The sequence below is a fragment of the Dipteris shenzhenensis genome, chromosome 22 (assembly GCF_047967505.1).
Source record: "Dipteris shenzhenensis isolate YYH24624 ecotype China chromosome 22, Dip_SZ_1.0, whole genome shotgun sequence".
NCBI classification, from domain to species: Eukaryota; Viridiplantae; Streptophyta; class Polypodiopsida; order Gleicheniales; family Dipteridaceae; genus Dipteris; species Dipteris shenzhenensis.
In genome coordinates this window covers 45,747,916-45,766,345 of record NC_141617.1, presented here as the reverse complement: position 1 = coordinate 45,766,345, position 18,430 = coordinate 45,747,916, and positions in this window count along the sequence as shown.

Here is an 18,430-nt window from a genome sequence, read left to right as displayed (position 1 = left end):
TAAGCTCCAATTTGTTCTCATTGAGAGAGGGTTTGGATTTTTTTTCCATACAGGAGATACTAATATAGCATCTAAGTTAGTTACACCATTTGATGAGATTGGAATAGAGGTTTCCACTCGGTGGATGATGATGCGTCCCAAACATTTTACACTTGAGGGAGTGGCTTATAGTCATGTAGGTGAAACTGCTTAAGTACCTTTTGAGTGTACTATCCATGAGAAAGTGTAATCCCTATGTCATCTCTCCATATTTCTATACCAAGAAAATCATGGAGTTCTCCCATATCCTTCATGTCAAACTCTAAGGCGAGCTAATTCATTGTTTCTGAGATGAGATGTCCATTGGAGCCAGTGATGATCAAGTCATCAACATATAGCACGACAAGAAGGATATCTTATGTAGTCTTTCTGATGTGAAGAGATGGATTTGAATTTGATGGCTGAAAACCAGATGTCAAAAAGTGACGATGAATCCTTGCATTCCATGTACGAGGAGCCTGTTTCAAACCATAAAGTGATTTCTGCAACTTGCAGACCTTTTGTTCCATCTTGCTAATAACATATCTTGGAGGCTATATCATGTAGATTTCCTCATCCAAAAAACCATTGAGGAAGTCATTCTTCACATCCATTTGGTGGATGCGCCAATCAAAGTGGGCTGCAAGAGCTATGGCTGTCTCGATGGTAGTCATCTTTGCAACTGGTGCAAAGCTCTCCTGATAATCTATACCATACTCTTGGGAATATCCCTTGGCTACCAACCTGGCCTTACATCTATACCATCTGAGTTGATTTTGACTTTGTAAATCCATTTGCATCCGATTGGCTTCTTCTCTAAGGGAAGATCTGTCAAGGTCCAAGTCTAGTTCTTGAGAAGAGCATTGTACTCTTCATCCATTGCATGTTGCCATTCAGGGACTTGGATTGCATCTTTGAAGGAGGCCAGCTCATCAAATTCCATCACTTTGTCCATGAATGCATAATTGCTCTTATAGGTCCACCTCTCAGGTGTCTTTCGATCATGAGCAGATCTTTTGAGATTGGAAGTGGAACTTTTAGGAATCTCGGTGATGACCTCGGTAGTTGCTATATCCACTATGTCAAGAACCTTTTCTTTGCCTTTAATCTAAGTGGTCACTATGGACTGCATACTAATTGGCTTTGCAAGCAAAGAAATTTGATGTATCATTGGCACTAATGGCTGAGGTGGAGTAGAAACTGTAGTTGGACTATCAAAGTATGATGAAGCCTCGTTAATGACATAACATCCCTAAATATAATCAACTTTTTGTTGACTGAACCATAGAGTTGATATGCCTTCAACTCTACAACATATCCAAGAAAAACACACTTGATCGATTTGACATCAAGTTTAGTCCTAAGGGCGTCAGGAACATAAGCATAAGAAAGAGAGCCAAATACTCTCAAGTGACCAATATAGGGCTTAGTTCCTGTGAATGCCTCTCTTGGTGTCATGTTTTATAATGAAGCAGTGGGGCTCATGGTCATCAAGTACACAGCTATGTCACATGCCTCGGCCCAATACTATGTCAAAACATTTTTCTCATCAAGCATGCATCTACAGTGACTCTGCAATCACCCTATTCTTTTGTTCACCAACCCCATTTTGCTGAGGAGTATTTCTGCATGTGAACTGATGTGTGAGCCATGATGTCTGCAAAAGGCATTGAACTCTGTTGACTTGTATTCACCTCCATTGTCACAACGCAGGACCTTTAGGTACTTGCCAGTTTGCTTTTCTACCAAGGCTTTGAAGTCTTTGAAGGTGTTCAATGCATCAAACTTCTGTTTCAGGAAGTAGATCCAAGTCCTTCGTGAGCAATCATCGATGAAGGTCATGAAGTACAAAGCCTTGCCAAGAGATGGTATAGAAGTTGCGGACCCCATAGATCTGAATGCACAATCTGAAGGACATCGGTACTTCTAGTTGAGGATGTTGCTCGGATGTTGGAAAGGGCTGTTTGTGTTGCTTACCCATGCAATAAGCCTCCATACATCTTTTTGAAAGTACAAGTGTGGAAGCCCCTGTACACACGGCTTCTAAAGTTGAGGTGACCATACCTCTTGTGCAGCAATGTACTCAAATAAGCATCCTGATTCTAATGATGAGTTGCTAGGGCTCTCTAGATCGGAATGGCAGAAGAAATCTTGAATGTTCTTCTAATATTGACACCATAAGCAAGGATGGATTCGGGACATGCGTAGAGCGTGAGATGGCAAGCAATTTTGCCTTTTGGAGCACCTCCAAATTCCACCTGGATAGAAAGAGGCGGCCTCCGAAAGAATGGCAAAATTTTGAACACAAGAGGGCCCAAAAATGATAATGTGAATGCACTAATGATGTGGATAGTGTGTGCATGTGTTGAAGCATAGTGTGCTTGTGAAGCACTGATGCTGAGGTGACACTATGAGTTGGCATGCCACGTGTCAAGTGAGGTGGCACTGGTCAGAGATAACCATGGTTCGATAATTGTGGTCAAAGGCAACCATGGTCAGAGGTAACTGTGGTTAATTTCATACTAACCATGGTTGGGTGACCAAGGGTGACTGATAGAACTCTTATCTTCACCTACAACCACACAGCGTGCCTCAGCTCCGCACAGCGTCCCTCTACGACGGCTCCCGTACAACTCTCTTGAAGATGAAGGAGAGTGAGAGGATATAAACAACTTACCCCTTAGGGTTATGTTTAGAGGATATAAACAACTTATCCCTTAGGGTTATGTTTAGGGTTCCTCATGTCCCCATTTTAATATCCTCTCTAGCTATTAGATATACCTTAGATGATGGTATGATGGTATTCCAGAACTATGATAGATAATGATCCGTCATCCAAAAAGAGCCATGATGATATTATATGATGGTGCCATATAGTTAATGTGCAGGACACCTCAAATTTGAGAAGACATGGGCTCTAGCAAGCCTTGAATCATAGCCCATGGTGGCTTGGGTTGACTTTGTCTCATAGGTGTGGCAAGGCTCTAGAAGACGTTAATCTCTCTCTCTCTCTCTCTCTCTCTCTCTCTCTCTCTCTCTCTCTCTCTCTCTCTCTCACATTATGAGAATTGTCATAGAGTTGCTAGAGGCACCTCATCCCTCCAACTGTGAACCTTTAATAGAAATTATAATTAGCAACACTTAGATGGGACAAAAGCATTTTCGTGAATCTCATAGAAGATATTACAAAGACCATAAGGGGGATATGGTTCCATTCTCTTAGTGCTCTCCCTCTCTCTCTCTCTCTCTCTCTCTCTCTCTCTCTCTCTCATTATGAGAATCGTCATAGAGTTCCTCCAATTGTGGGCCTTTAATAGAAATTATAACTAGCATCACTCTCTCTCTCTCTCTCTCTCTCTCTCTTTCTCTCCCATTTTTTGCTATTACTGTGTACCTCCCCCCCCCTCTCTCTCTTTCCATCTTCCTCTCTCACTCTGCTATGCCTCTATTGGCGCTGCTCTGTCCCTCTCCCTCTCCCTCTTTTTTGCCTTTGTTGGAGCTGCATTGCCCTATGTAGTAGTCCCATTCTTGCTGTTGCAACCTCTGGAAGCATGGTGAAGGACAGCATGATCCATGTTATTGATGTATATAATCTATTCATACTTTCATGGATTATGTCACATATGATTTGAGAGTTTTAAACAATTATTGATATCTTTGGGATGATGGTATCAACTATCACAATGCTAAAAGTACATTATTATGCAGAGTATTGTGCAAACAATATGAACATGAACTTTTATGTGGCATGTATATTTGTGGACCTTTCTAGAAAAAATGTGAGCAAGCTCTTGTTTACTTCAAATAGATTAAACAAAACTTCCCTTCCTTTTGATACATCTTTTACATTTTTTTTTCCACATTGGCTTCTGTTATTGAAACACCAAATTCTCATCATTTCTTTTGTATTTGCTTTTCATGAGGGCATGTGTCATGATATCCACAAAATATGTCTCTAGAATCGATGAGTATGGATATATTCCCCTTGATAATGGGAGATATAATTTTTGTTAGGAAATTTTGACTTAACTACATTGATGGAATGACTTCTTGAAGAATGACTGCATTGACTTAAGTACTTTGATGGAATGATTCCTTGAAAAATGATTACAATGGCTTTTTTAGAGGCTTCACACAAGCTTTTATAATAGGGGATGAAAAAGTTGCTCTGAGTTTTTTTTGTCTATCATGTCTCAACTTGTATGGGAATGTATGTGTCATTAAAAAAAAACAATTTTGCTACAAATTTACATGTCAATACATTTATGGTTAATCTTGCAATTGTCGATGATGTTGTATCTAATATCAAGAAAACTTTCTTTTGAAGACAAAGAAACTTGCACAAATTTCAACATTCTAATTCCTTTGAAGGCACTACATATTAGAATGTTGTATTGAGATTTCTTTGGCATGATTGTTGCCTTCATAGTGCTAGAAAGGAGAAGCTTAAAACTATCTCCATGATGTCTATGTGCCATGAGGCCTGCATGTACATGCTCAACAATGCACGAGGCCAACAATTCTTCACCACCATGATATCTTTGACATGTTCTGTAGATAATTTTTTATCATCTCTAAGATATGTAATGCAAGGTTTATCCAATGGCTTGATTGATTTGAACCAACCTTTTATGAAGCTTATGCGTACAAGTGCTCCTAAATCTACAAACCAAAATATCTATATCAGAATCGTCTAGTGGCAAGGCCCATTGACAGTGCTTTTGGAGATGACTAATACATTCTCTTATCACAATATTGATATCTTCTTATGTCACAATTTCATCTTGCAATACTTAGGATAACTTATTTTCTATTTCCGATAGAGAAACTCATTCTAGGTTTTTTTTTAAATTAAAAAACTAAGGAATGCAACACACTCTCTAGTAACACCTTGCCTTTGTTGAGTTGGATTGTTGTCCACTACCTTTGTTGCATGTTCATTTTGCTTTTTTGGACTCAATTGTTGCAAGTTGCCTATTTCTTTTATCTATAATCTCTTGCCATATGACCTTATTTTCCATAGTTGTAGCATATCAATCATAATCATAGTCATAACACACTACATGATGACCATCAAAACAGGGGACATTGAAGTTCAAATTCCTACCAATCTTAGCAAGGTTTCAAGCAATTTTCAACCACAAGACTTGGAAATCAAAGATCTATTCCCACAAGATATTGAGTCTCGGTTGTTTATTGGTGAGATTGATATATTTCACAGTGCTACAGAGATCAAACAGAAGATAAGGGTAGAGAAGTTAACCACACAATAACATTTCTTTTTTGGCAACTTCACCAAGGGTGTGGTCAGTTAACTAGTGTTGGTCGAGCCAAAAAAGACAATTAGTTGGTTGTGTTCTGAGCATTTAATCTAGAAACTGACATAGCCGGTGAAATTGGGATTCAACAAAGATCTATAGATATTGGTTGTAAGTGCACATTTACCTGGTGATCAACTTCAAGCAATAAAAGACCTATTTTTGCATTATGAAGATAGTTTTGCCTCAAGTTATATAGATTTATGCGAGGCATTCCTTTGGAATTTTTTCAACACCGAACACCACTTGTACCAGATGCCAAGCTGGTCAGAACAACAATGGTATAGAATGAACCTGAATTATGCCAAGCATGTCAAGGGCGAGCTTGACTCATTTGAGATGACCGAAGTGACTAGTTATTTCCAATTGTGTTAGTACCAAATAAAAATAGCGAGCTTTGAGTATGTGTTGACTAATAAAATTGAATGCCCAATAGTGCTAGAGCCATTTCCTATTTCATTCATAGATGGTATCCTTGACCAATTTGCATGTCACAAGATGTCCTCATTTATAGATAGCTATAATGGTGGCTACAATTGCCTTTGAGAATCAATCAAAGATAGCATTTATTACCATGTGGGGTGCCTATGCCACAAAATTCATGCCACCTATGTTGCAAAATGCACCATCTACCTCTCAAAAATTTATGATGTATACTTTCCGATACTATTTACGGTGGATACTTGGGTTGCAAAATGCACCATCTACCTTTAAGAAATTTATGGTGGATACTCTCTGAGACTATTTGACCAAGTTCATTACTATATACTTAGATGATTTTTGTGTATACCTAGAAAGTCTTTGACAAGTGCAAGCAAGCAAGCATATCCCTAAACCCATCAAAGAGTATCCAAGTCAAAATACTACTTGGTCATGTGATTTCTCAAGAAGGCATTCACACTAATCCAAGTGAAATTAGAGCTATTGAAAAGATGCCCGATCCAAAAAATCTTAACTCAGATCCTTTACAGGCTTCATTAGCTTCTATAGAAGGTTTATCAAGGACTTTGCAAAGATTTCAGGCCCCTTGTATGAGTCGACCAAAAAAGACATGAAGTTCCAGTGGACCAACAATTTACTTGAAGTATTTCACAAGCTCTTGGCAGTATTATATACTTGGGGAAAGTCTTTGACAGGTATGAGAAAAGAAATTATATCTCTAAACTTGGCAAAGAGTATCGGGGTCAAAATACTACTTGATCATGTGATTTCTCAAGAAGGTATTCTCATTGAGCTAGGTGAAATTAAAGCTATGAAAAGATGATTGATCCAAAAAATATTACCTAGCTTAGATCCTTTACAGGTTTCATTAGCTTCTATAGAGGGTTTGTTAAGGATTTTGCAAAAATTGTAGGCCCTTTATATGAGGTGACTAAAAAAAAATCTTACCCAGCTTAGATCCTTTACAGGTTTCATTAGCTTCTATAAAAGTTTTGTTAAGGATTTTGCAATGATTGTAGGCCCTTTGTATGAGTTGACTAAAAAAGACACTAAGTTCTAGTGGGACCAATGAGTTAGTTCCATCATTCCATAAGCTCAAAAAGTGGGCCATGGAAATGCCAAGATGGGATGCCAATTTCAAGTTCATGTGGATTCATCTCGTTATACCATTGGAACTATCCTAGCCTAAAGAAAAGGGAGACTAGATTATCCGGTCTACTATGCAATCCCATTGATGACCCAAGCCAAGTACAACTATAGCACTACCAAGCATGAGGCACTTGGCATGGTCTATAGTGTGCAAAAGTTCAGATACCATCTTCTTGGAAATTAGTTCATTTCCTATGTGGACCACCAAGTGTTGCTTCATTTAATAAATAAAACAATAATTCATGGATGCCTAGTTAGATGGATGTTATTGCTTCAAGATTTTAACTTTTGTATTATTCATAAACTAGGAAGTTCGATGCCATGCTTGTTATTTACAATTACTTGCCTCGAATACAAAGTAGGGACTTGTTATCGAGATCCCAGATAGCCAAATTTTTGTTATTGGATTTTTTTAAACCAAATATGATGAATTAATACAGTATTTATCTCAGGAAACCCTCCCTGAGCATGTGCCTCAGGACAAGCAAAGGCGGCTGGCATTAAAGGCTTGGAATTACAGTTTAATCAGAGGCCAATTATATTTCCAAGGAGCAAAATGTACATTTCATAGATGGGTTTTTTCATATGAGCGAGGAGTTTTCCTCACTGAGCACATATCAAGCTTGTTGGAGGTCATTTTGATGGTGACTTGACAACTTGGAAGGTGTTTTAAGCTAGGTTATGGTGGAAAACTTTGTTCAAGAATTCCCACACTCGATGCATAGAATGTGATGTTTGACTTATTCTACAAGATCACATGCCTCTCCAACCAAGCCAACCATGGGAATCCTTCCAAACATGGGGTCTACATTTTATGGGTCCATTCAAAGCAACACAATACACTTACAACAATTATATTCTTGCAGCTACAAATTATGCAATTAAATGGGCAAAGGCCAAGGCTTTGCATGTCAACTTGGCCAGTAGTACGGCCTTTTATTTTGTTGAAAGTATCATATGTACATATAGCAGTGACCAAGGATCACATTTTGATGCGACTGAGGTCTTTGACTCCTTAACCAAGGAATTTATGGTGGTGGATTGGGTTTGCAACCACCTACTATCCTCAATGCAATAACTACATTTGGCTTTGAAACCACTACCGATTTGCATACCCTCGATCCCAAGACACTATGTGACCTTCCTTACTTGAAGGGTATCCTAAGTTCCTCACTACCTAGTTATACTTTTTTAAGTGATGGAACTTGCTTCTGTATGGCAACAGTTACTTCACAGTCTCTCCCTTGGTTACAAGGTGTTTGTCGATATCCTTGACTCTGAGTACATGGGCATCACCAAGTTCAACATTGCTATTGTAAAAACTCTAATTAAGCTAGTTTCTAATTATCAAAATGTTAAAGGTATCCTTGGACTCATAAAGTATGGAAATGTATCCCATGGAGAGATATGCCCAATATATAGGCACAAGTTATATCCAAGAGTGACATCATATGTGAGCTCAAGAGAGCATCTCTAGATCCACAATTATTTCTCAATCACACACCACACTCCTATATTCACTCAATCACATCTATTGACTGACACATCATCAATCACACCTAACTCAAGCACACCTACACACACCATGTGTTTATACACTCACAACCATAGACCTTATGACCCTAGGTATGATCCCATTACATCAATTTGTCCTTCATCATTATGGTTAATGTAAGTGTCATTTTTTGACACTTTGTAAGGCATTTTCACCATCATGTTTGATGATGCAAATATGATATTTCTTATGTTCATCTTGATAATTTTGGCACATAATTGAAGAGTATAGCTCTATGAATCAATTTTATGTCTAATAATTAGAGAATCGACGTCAAAGTCATGGCATCATCATGTACCACAAGCCTAAGCAATAACAGGAATCACATGGAATACAAAGACATGCTCATATGCAATATAATTATGGAAGAGTGCATTATAGTCTAGACTTATTAGTAGTCAATGGCAGAAGATAGTTCAAATACTTGTAACCATCCAAATACAAGTCAAAGATAATCAAACTAGCAATTGATGTAGTCAAAGGCAAAGACAATCAAAAGAACCATGTGAGATTCAAAAAGACAAAATCATTAAGAGGTAGTCAATACAGGAAGCCTATAAGATGTTTACTACAACATAGTCAACAAGATTGTCAAAAACATCTAAAATAAAGTAGCAAGACATATCAACATGCATAGCAAACAATTGGACAAAGGATCCTACATCATTTACAAAAACTTGACAAGAGAACAAGTTAATAAAAAACCAAGCATACATTAAGAGGGAATAGTATACAAAGTAAATGAGTAGTCTACATGAAAAAAGAAATCTACAAGAAAAAGCAACAATGTTGATTATTTTTTCCTCGCACATTCTCTCAACATGTGTTGTCACATGTACACTTCTGACTCGTGCAAGCTCTTCACTTATGGGAAGATCTCATGTACTCAAAGGAAGGACCAAGCGTCAGTGTGACACTAGTTCATGCCATCAAATGAGTATAGAATCATATGAAGATGTGTCGAAAGGATTTGCCATGCACGGGACCTTTGTGTGTACACTTACGAAGGAATGGAAAGGATAGCACAGATAGAATTCTTCACTTGTATTCTTGGGTATGATGGCTCATAAAATTTATAAAAGAGAAGTAGATTGCACACAAATGTGTGTAAGAGTATGTACATGAATAGCCCTCTAGCATGTATTTGAGTTTCTATAAGCTTCTAAACCTTTCAAATGAAGCATGCCTCTTGCTTTATACTCATTCCTCCGACTTCAAAATTAGCCCTTAAAGATTTAAGAATAGCTTCTCTATAAGCTCCCTACCATGGGGCTGTGATTCTTTGTTGACTGGATAAGGTGGCCACGTCCTAGGGATGTCAGCATGTGTAATCCAAGCATGCAGATGCTAGCGTTCAACATTGTGCCTAATATTTTGACTAAATTGAGTCCTTGCAATCTAAAACCGAGAGGGTCTTTAAGGTCTTTGGGATGCTAGTGCAAACTCTTAGTAGTATAATTGCACCTGTTTTCTCTAGGTGTGGGACTCAACCCACTTGTTGAGTGATCCCCCACAATTAAGTTGAAGATGTGGATCCACATCGAGCAAGACTTTATGAAGGTGATGGCAAGTAATTTCTTGAGCTACCAAAGCAAATTGGTGAAGCAATCTGGTAGGAATTCCTCATCTCCCCTCTTCACATTTTGTCATGGTATTAGAGCCCCCTTGCCTTCCGCTGAGGCATCGAGATCATCGTGTGAGAGAGAGCGATTGAGAGATAGAGTGTTCCATTCACTTCTATAGAGTGATATAAAATTCTATCCATTGGTGAGAGAATTTTCGTCCATGGGAGATTGAGAGATTTCCATTGATAGAGAGAGTTATTTGAGTGTTCATTATCCTTCTTTGAGAGAGATAGGGAGAGATTTGTTTGCTGCATAAGGAGATTTTTGTAGTGAGAGAGAAATTTCTTACCACTTTGTTAGGGAGCAAGAGAGACTTCAGTCCATTCCAAACCAGCTTGGAGCTACTATGGAGAGCCTTGCCTTGAGCTCTTGTAATGTCTAAAGAAGCAAAGACTCCTTTGAGGCTTCACGGGCCTCCCTCTACATCAACAGCCGCTCCAAGGTCCTCTAAAAGACCTTTTGCTACAGCTCTAAGGCTTTCAGCCAGTAGCCCCCGCACAAAGCAAAGAGAGGCACAAGCCCTTGGTTGACTCCCAACAACATGATCTGTGGCCTTCTAAGCTACAACATCTCAACAGTCGACACATCATTAGGAAAAAAGGGAGCTTGTTTTGGGGCCTTTTAGGGTTTAGAAAAATAGGCTCTTGACCAATCAGAAGAGGGCCAACGTAACGTTGGAAAAATACCAAAAACCATGTAAAAAGACAAAATAAGTCATATTCAAAATATTTTTATTTTATTGTCTGACATATGTGATCTTCAAAAGATGATTTTTTGTGCATAATTTAATGATTTTGAGATCGCCAGCGCATCTGGAGCAGGCCAAAACCCCCAAATTGACCCTAGAGACACCAAAAACCGATGCTTGGAGGCTCGAAAAAGGGCAAAAATGCTCAAAATGGGGGATTTGCACTAAAACGTGATTTGGCCAGTTGACATTGGCCAACTGGCCAAATCACGTTTTAGTGCAAATTCCCTTGGCGAACTAGCCAAATCGCATTTTAGTGCAAATCCCCCATTCTGGGCATTTTTGCGAGCGTCGATTTTCGGTGTCTCCAAGGTCGATTTGGGAGTTTTGGCCCGACTCCGAACATGCTAGGGATGTCAGAATCATCAAATTTTGCACATAAAATCAAGAATCTTGTATATGCATTCAATGTGAAGCCTGAGTACTAGACTGACATTTTTACAGTAAGTATCCGTATTTTATGGCATTTCCCATATTTTGAGTGCAACAAAAATAGGTAAATAGTGAATTTCTTAGAGGGCCCCAAAATGAGTTCCCTTCTTTCCTAATGACTCTCATGATAGCAACCTCCAATCGCCAAAGCACCGCTCTACACCATCAATCAAGCCATAGCTCCATCAACCTACAAGCAACCGTAGCACGACAACTCTCCATCAACCACCTCCTTCATCGAGCTCAAACTCCAAAGGCTCCTACAATGTGGGCATCCAATGACTACTACTCACAAGGGACGACCACGACTAGTCATAAGGCTAACGCCAGCTTACAGACAAGCCACCTCTACTCCTACGGCCCCGATGGCTCAGCCCAGCTCTACAACATCTACTCCGAATCAGCCGACCTCAGCTCTCTGAAGTCAACAGCATTGCATATACCACGAGCTTTCATGGGCAAAAATTACCTTCACAGCTCTATGCTCATCCACAACTAGCTGAGAAGTCCCTATGACCAAAGGATCTACAACCTCAAGGTCCTTACTCCAATGTTCAACAATGACCGCTCCACAAGCTCCTCACGTTCTACCATCAATGAGACTCCATCAACAACATGGGCGATTACGACACAAAAGACCTTCAGCAAGCTTCTACCAGCGCCTCCTGCCTCGCCTAACGACTCAAGCTTCAACTCATGGGTCTCCTTCTATGAAACATCTCTCTAACAACTACACACAGCACCTGCGACTTGTAGTAGATGCTAGCCTCACAATACATACGCTAGCCTCACAACACGCTCAGACCCAAAGCAAACTACTTGCGGCTACCTCGACATGCATCACCAGCAGCTCCTAAGCCAGACTCCGACAACGAAGGTTCTAATCAGCCCACTGATGAAAATACGATGATGGAATCTCCAAAAATTCTATCATCACCCTACAAGATTCCAACTAGTCTACAATTGCCACATGGTTCCTACCCTATCCTCAAGGTCACCACAAGGCCTAGCTTGGTCAAAATCATGCTACATGGCACCCTATCCTGCCATGTCAGCAACCTAGGTCATGTTGCCATATTATCACCTACCACATAGGCAGGTCTAGTCATCGGTGTCCATATCATAGGCAGGTCTAGTCATCGGTGTCCATGTCATCAAGTGATGTCAGCATCCATGTTAGCTACCACATCATATTGACACGTTAGTAGCCAGCTCATCTCTACCACATCATCTTACCATGTGACCAAGCTAACATCAGCATTGCCACATCATCATCCATGCCAGCATGTCCACGTTATCTACCACATCATCAGGGTTGACCCAATCAACTGCCACATCACTCTACCTAATCATCAGCCCACCTCAGCTACCACATCATCACTACCACATGGCACTGCCCTTGACAGGCACTCTGACCCTTCTGCAGGCACACTGTTCACACTGCATGTGAACCCACCTGCCACATCAGCACACTGCTCCACAAGCACAGGCACTGTATGTGACCCAGAAAATTGATAGACCTTTGTATGGTAGAAGTTTGCCAATCCGAGAAAAGAGCGGTCATCATGAACATTCTTAGGAGTAGGCCAGTTTCGGATTACCTCGACCTTCTTGGGATCCATAGAGATGCCTTGAGCTGAATAAACATCTCCCAAATATTCAAGTTGGGTCTTGAAGAACTCACTCTTCTCAATGTTGATGTAGAGAGAATTTGCGCAGAGAACTTCAAAAACTTGGTGAAGATGTTGTTTGTGCTCATGTAGGGATCTGCTAAAAAACGAGGATGTCATCGAGGTAACCGATGACGAACTTATCGAGGAAAGGCCTGAAGATGTCGTTCATTAATGTCATGAATGTGGCCGGGGCATTGTTTAACCCAAAAGGCATGACCAAACATTCATAGTGTCCATACTTTGTTTGAAAAGCTGTCTTGTGCTCATCGCCTTCTCGTATGTGAATTTGATGATAACCTGAACGAAGATCAATCTTTGAGAATTGTGTTGCATGTAGAAGTTGATCGAAGAGGTCATTGATGCGAGGCAATGGATACTTGTTTTTGATAGTGAGCTTGTTGAGGGCTCGGTAGTCGATGCAGAGGCGCATTGACTTATTCTTTTTTTCCACAAGTAGTATAGGAGATCCGAAAGGGCTGCGACTAGGCCGAATGTGACCTTTGTCAAGTAGTTCCGTCACCTGTCTTTGGATTTCTTCATTTTGAGTGTAAGAAACCCGATAAGGAGGTTTCGACAATGGATTACTGCCGAGAATAAGTTCATTGGGTGATCCACTGGTCATCGAGGTGGTAACTGCTTTGGCAATTCCTGTGGAAAAATATCCAGGTAGGGCTAGAAAAAAGGTTGGTTGAGGTATTCAGGAGGATCCTTTTTAGGTGTCTCCTCTACTGCCATAACCAACAGAAGTGAAGTCTTTACTTGACGTTTACGAACCCACTTCTTTACTTGTAGGGCAGAGGCAACTGGGGTTGAAGGAGAGTCCCTAGAACTAGTTAGCTCAATAAGTTTTCCCTGATGGACAAACTGGATAGAATGGCTGTGAAAACTGAGTGACAAGTACCTGTGGGGTGCTAGGAGCAGTAGCTGGTCGGAATTGAAAGGCAGCAAAAGGCCATTGTTCATAGGCTAAGGTGGCGAGATGAGCCAACAAGAACCAGGCTGGTATGAATCGAGATAGAGGGGCAGCAAGGGCTGCTGGTCACAGGTAGATATGGTGGCGATGAACTAGTGAGGACCGACTACTAAAAACGATCCAGTAGATTGTAGGATGGAAGCCTGACAAAGGGCGCAACCTGCTTGCATCTGGCGCTACTTGTTGCTTGCTTCCAAGGCTGATTTGTGGTAGAAGAATATGGCAAATTTCTTGCACCTTGGCGAATTTCTGGCACCTATGCTATTTGCAGAAATCGGGGCAGCAAGATGACGATAGAGGCTGCAAAGGGGATCTGTTCGATCACAAGCATTAGGAAAAAAGGGAGCTCATTTTGGGGCCTTGTAAGAAATTCACTATTTTCTCTTTTCTGTCTCTACAAAAGCAAGAAAATATGGATACTTGCATGAGAAATGTCAGTGTGAAAAGGAATAAATATATTCTTTCACATGCTTTACATTCAATGTTCATATAAGAGCAACACTTTTCTGTGCAGAATTTGGTGATTCTGACACCGCAGACGCGTTCGGAACGGCCCAAAACCCCCAGAACGGCACTGGAAACGCTGAAATCGGACATCCGAAGGCCCGGAAACGGCCAAAAAAGGTCGAAAAACGCAATTTGCCAAAAAAGTACCAAATCGCGTTTTTCGGCCTTTTTTGGCCGTTTCCGGGCCTCCGGATGTCCGATTCCAACGTTTCCAGTGCCGTTCTTGGGGTTTTGGGCCGTTTCGGACGCGTCTACGGTGTCAAATTCACCAAATTCTGCACAGAAAATAAATTTTTTAAAGATTCAAATTAGATCATCTCATTAATGTGACATGCTTCTACGAACATATAGTACTATTTCTTTTTCTTATTTGCATCTTCTTTTGTTGAATTTTCAACGTTACGTTGGCCCACTCCTGATTGGTTGAGAGCCTATTTTCTCTCTCTTCTAAAAGGCCCCAAAATGAGCTCTCTTTTTTCCTAATGGTCTTGTAGGCAGGTATGCAAAAGAGCCGGCTGATGCAAGCAATCAAGATCTACACAAGATGGAGGCCTGACGAAGGGCACGGCTTGCTGCAAGGATATGGCGCAAACATGTACGGCTCTTTTGGAGCAAAGAAAGCAAACGTGAAATCGCGATTGGATTTCGCTTTTTTTTTTCTTGCTGGTTGGTGGTTGCCAAAAATTTAAACGTGGGTTTGGAGAACCCTTGGGTAGTCTAGGGTTAGGTCTTGGGTATAGGGCTAGTTCCCCTTTTTAGGCCCTCTAGGTACCCTTTTGTAGGGTGCTTGGTGCCAAAAGGTGTACCTATTCTAAGGGGTGTGACCCTTGGAATAGGTGTACCTTTTCATGAAGGGGTGTGACCCTATTTTAAAAAGGGGTGTCCCCACACAAAAAGATGTGTCCTTTTTTCCACGATGGGGTGTGTCCCTTGGGTGAGTCAAAACTCTTCATCAAAAGGTATGTCCGATGGTGAAAAAGGTGTGTCCCTTGGTTTTGGGAAAGCCCAAGCACATCAAAAGACATGATCTTTGTCGTGTCCATTCACATCAACTCGTGACGTGGGGGAGATGGAGAGGCCATTGATGACTTTAGGTGGGGTTGGTTGTAAAAAATTTTATGCTCATTCTCTTTATCTCTTCCATGCACAATGTGCACGGATATCCTTCTAGCAAAAAAAGATGTATTAGAAGGCGCTAGAAGGTGGGGGGCATTTCCTAGAGGCAGGAGCGAAATTTGCTCTGATACCACTGTAAGAAATCTTAGATTTACTATATTTAGAAATGTGCTAAGGAACAGAAAGAAGACAGCAGAGAACAAGGAATATTTGTATTGCTTGAGTGTTTGTAGTGTGTCATCCATATAGTTGGGCCTCTCTTATATAGAGAGTGAAGAGTCACACATGAAAAGGTGTGTACTCCAAAGTGTATGTGCATGAAGAGGTGTGTATCCCTTGTGAAGGGTGTGAACCTTAATGAGAGGGTACATTACAATAGGAGTATATCTTCAATAGAATGTCTCTTGTAAAGGGTTGTGTCTCATAGGAAGTGTCCCATCGAAAGGGCATACCCTTCCACAAGTGTCCATTCATCAAACCATCCATAAGTCTAAGATATAGAGAAAGGAATACGTCACAGATCATGACACCCCAACTACACAATCCATCTCCATTGACTATAATTTGTCAATTCGGCATTTCCACTTCCTCGACCATCATACCTAGTGGTACCATTTGAGAATACAATGGGAGGATCAACATCTTCCATCACATGGTGGATGAGAGGTTTAGATAGCTTTGCAAAGATGGCATCAATGCTGGCGTAATAACATAATCAAAAAGGCATTCAAAGGCCTAATATCCTAACATTAGAATCATCTATCAAGCCTATAACAAATTGATTCATTGTGTGGATGACTACCCAAAGATTTTCTATGACCTAGTGGTGATAGAGGAGATCATTGCAGTGATAGATGTAGGAAGAAGTAGTTTGAGGACACCACATAGAACCAAGTCCGATCGACTATCAAGAGGCCATAGCACCTTAAATGGAAGTGGTTCAATTCCTATAGACATTAAAAAAAAAGACTAAGAACCCTCCATTGACTACCAAGAGGGCATAGCACCTTAACTGCAAGTGGTTCAATTTCTGTAGACATCCAAAAAAAAGACTAAGAACCCTCCATTGATCTGAATTCTACACAATTCAATGTGTGGCTTCTGAATCAATTTTGCCTAATCAAGGATATGAGGTATTCATCAAGGGTTAAAAAAATCTAAAAGCCTTTCAACCTGGTACCTAATATCATCCATAATCCACATAAGAGACATTGGCTAAATTTCATTGTTCAGATTTTTCAAAAGCCGTATTTTGAGTATAGATCTAGAAATCTTTCAAAGGCAAATTTGATGGTCAATTTTTTAAGCTCAAATATGGTGGCCCCATTACAAGCTAAGATCTAATCACCCATACTTTGAGGATAGGGAGTCTCACATGCATTGAGGATCGCCATCGCTCAGTTGCGAGTCTCATCACATTAGCTGCGGATCAAGGCAAGGAGAGTTGCAGGCATATCTCAAGAGTAGAGGATCTGCACACTATGCCGGATGGAGGAGATCGAGACAGAGGAGCACTTTCTATGTGGCTGCCTAGTCTACTATGAGATCCAAGGGCGATGTCGCTGCCTCTTTCAAGAGGGGCATGGCTTAGGTCAACTTATGCAATTGATCCATTTTTTCGATTAGGCTTATGTTGGGCTCTATCTGATTGATATGCAAATACACAGAGAGATACTGATGCGATAGAAATCGAGAGCAACAAGGATTGATGCCACAGGCCACTGACGTTGACAGAGCACACACTTGTTATAAATTTATATGCATCTGAATCAGTTGCCGATGAGAATGAGGGAGAGAAGCTTGATGAGATGAGAGCATCATGAACTAACAATAGGAGTCCTTGCCACAATGCTGCCAGATGAGAGACACGCACTCCACGTGTGACATGAAGAGGAACCAAAGTTCGACCTATTTCAACCCTACTCAAAGGTCGAGCTGTCACCCTTGACGTAGCCCACCGGATCTAGAGATCAAGGAGACCACGCCCTCCACCGCATCGAGAGATAGCTCGACCGAGAGATAGCTCGACAAACAGATACAGGAGCTCCTCACATCTCATCAAAGAGCCACCAAGTTACTTGGATATATGGAACCTGGGCATGTACTAGGGACACTAGCTCTGCCACCTTGGGGAAGACATACCAAGACTTAAAAGGCATCTAATCTACAAAACCAATTCACATGATCTCGAGGCAAAGAGGGACAAACAAGATCCAAGATCCCCAAAGAGGAAAGAACTTGCAAAATCTACCCCCTATGCCCATAGGGGGAGGTAGAAAATGAACTTCATGTACTTCTGAGATGTAGACCCTACGCACACATCAAAGAAGTTGTGGGAAAAACATAGATCTAAAAAATCTACTCAAGCAACTAGCCAAAAGCTAAGAAGCTACTTGAAAGAGATTTTAGAACAATGCAACAAGGTGTTGGGTCTAGCACACAAGTTAGCCCAACAAGTACTAACTACATGACAAGTTTGTAATATTCTCTCTTACTAGACAAGAGATAACTATTAGTTGATAGTGATCATCACTCCCCTAGACCCTTAAGGGTCTCACACAAACTTTAATACAATCACATCATCTTTTTTGGATTAGTGGTGTATCAAACAATCATTTACATTGTATTTTTACCGACGTTAAGTGTACTTTTCCAATTAAAATGACCAATGGAGACATTTGACACTAATCAATAGCACCAACATTTTTAGATGTTTCCATTTCAGTTTCAAAGATTATAATTTTTTACATGTTTCCATTTAAGTTTGAAAAGGATCGTGAGAATTTAATAACCACCTTGAACAAAATCAAAGATGTGAATGCCATGTTCGGCGAGTTGGTTGATAAACATCCATTCACTTGGCTTGGAGAAATGT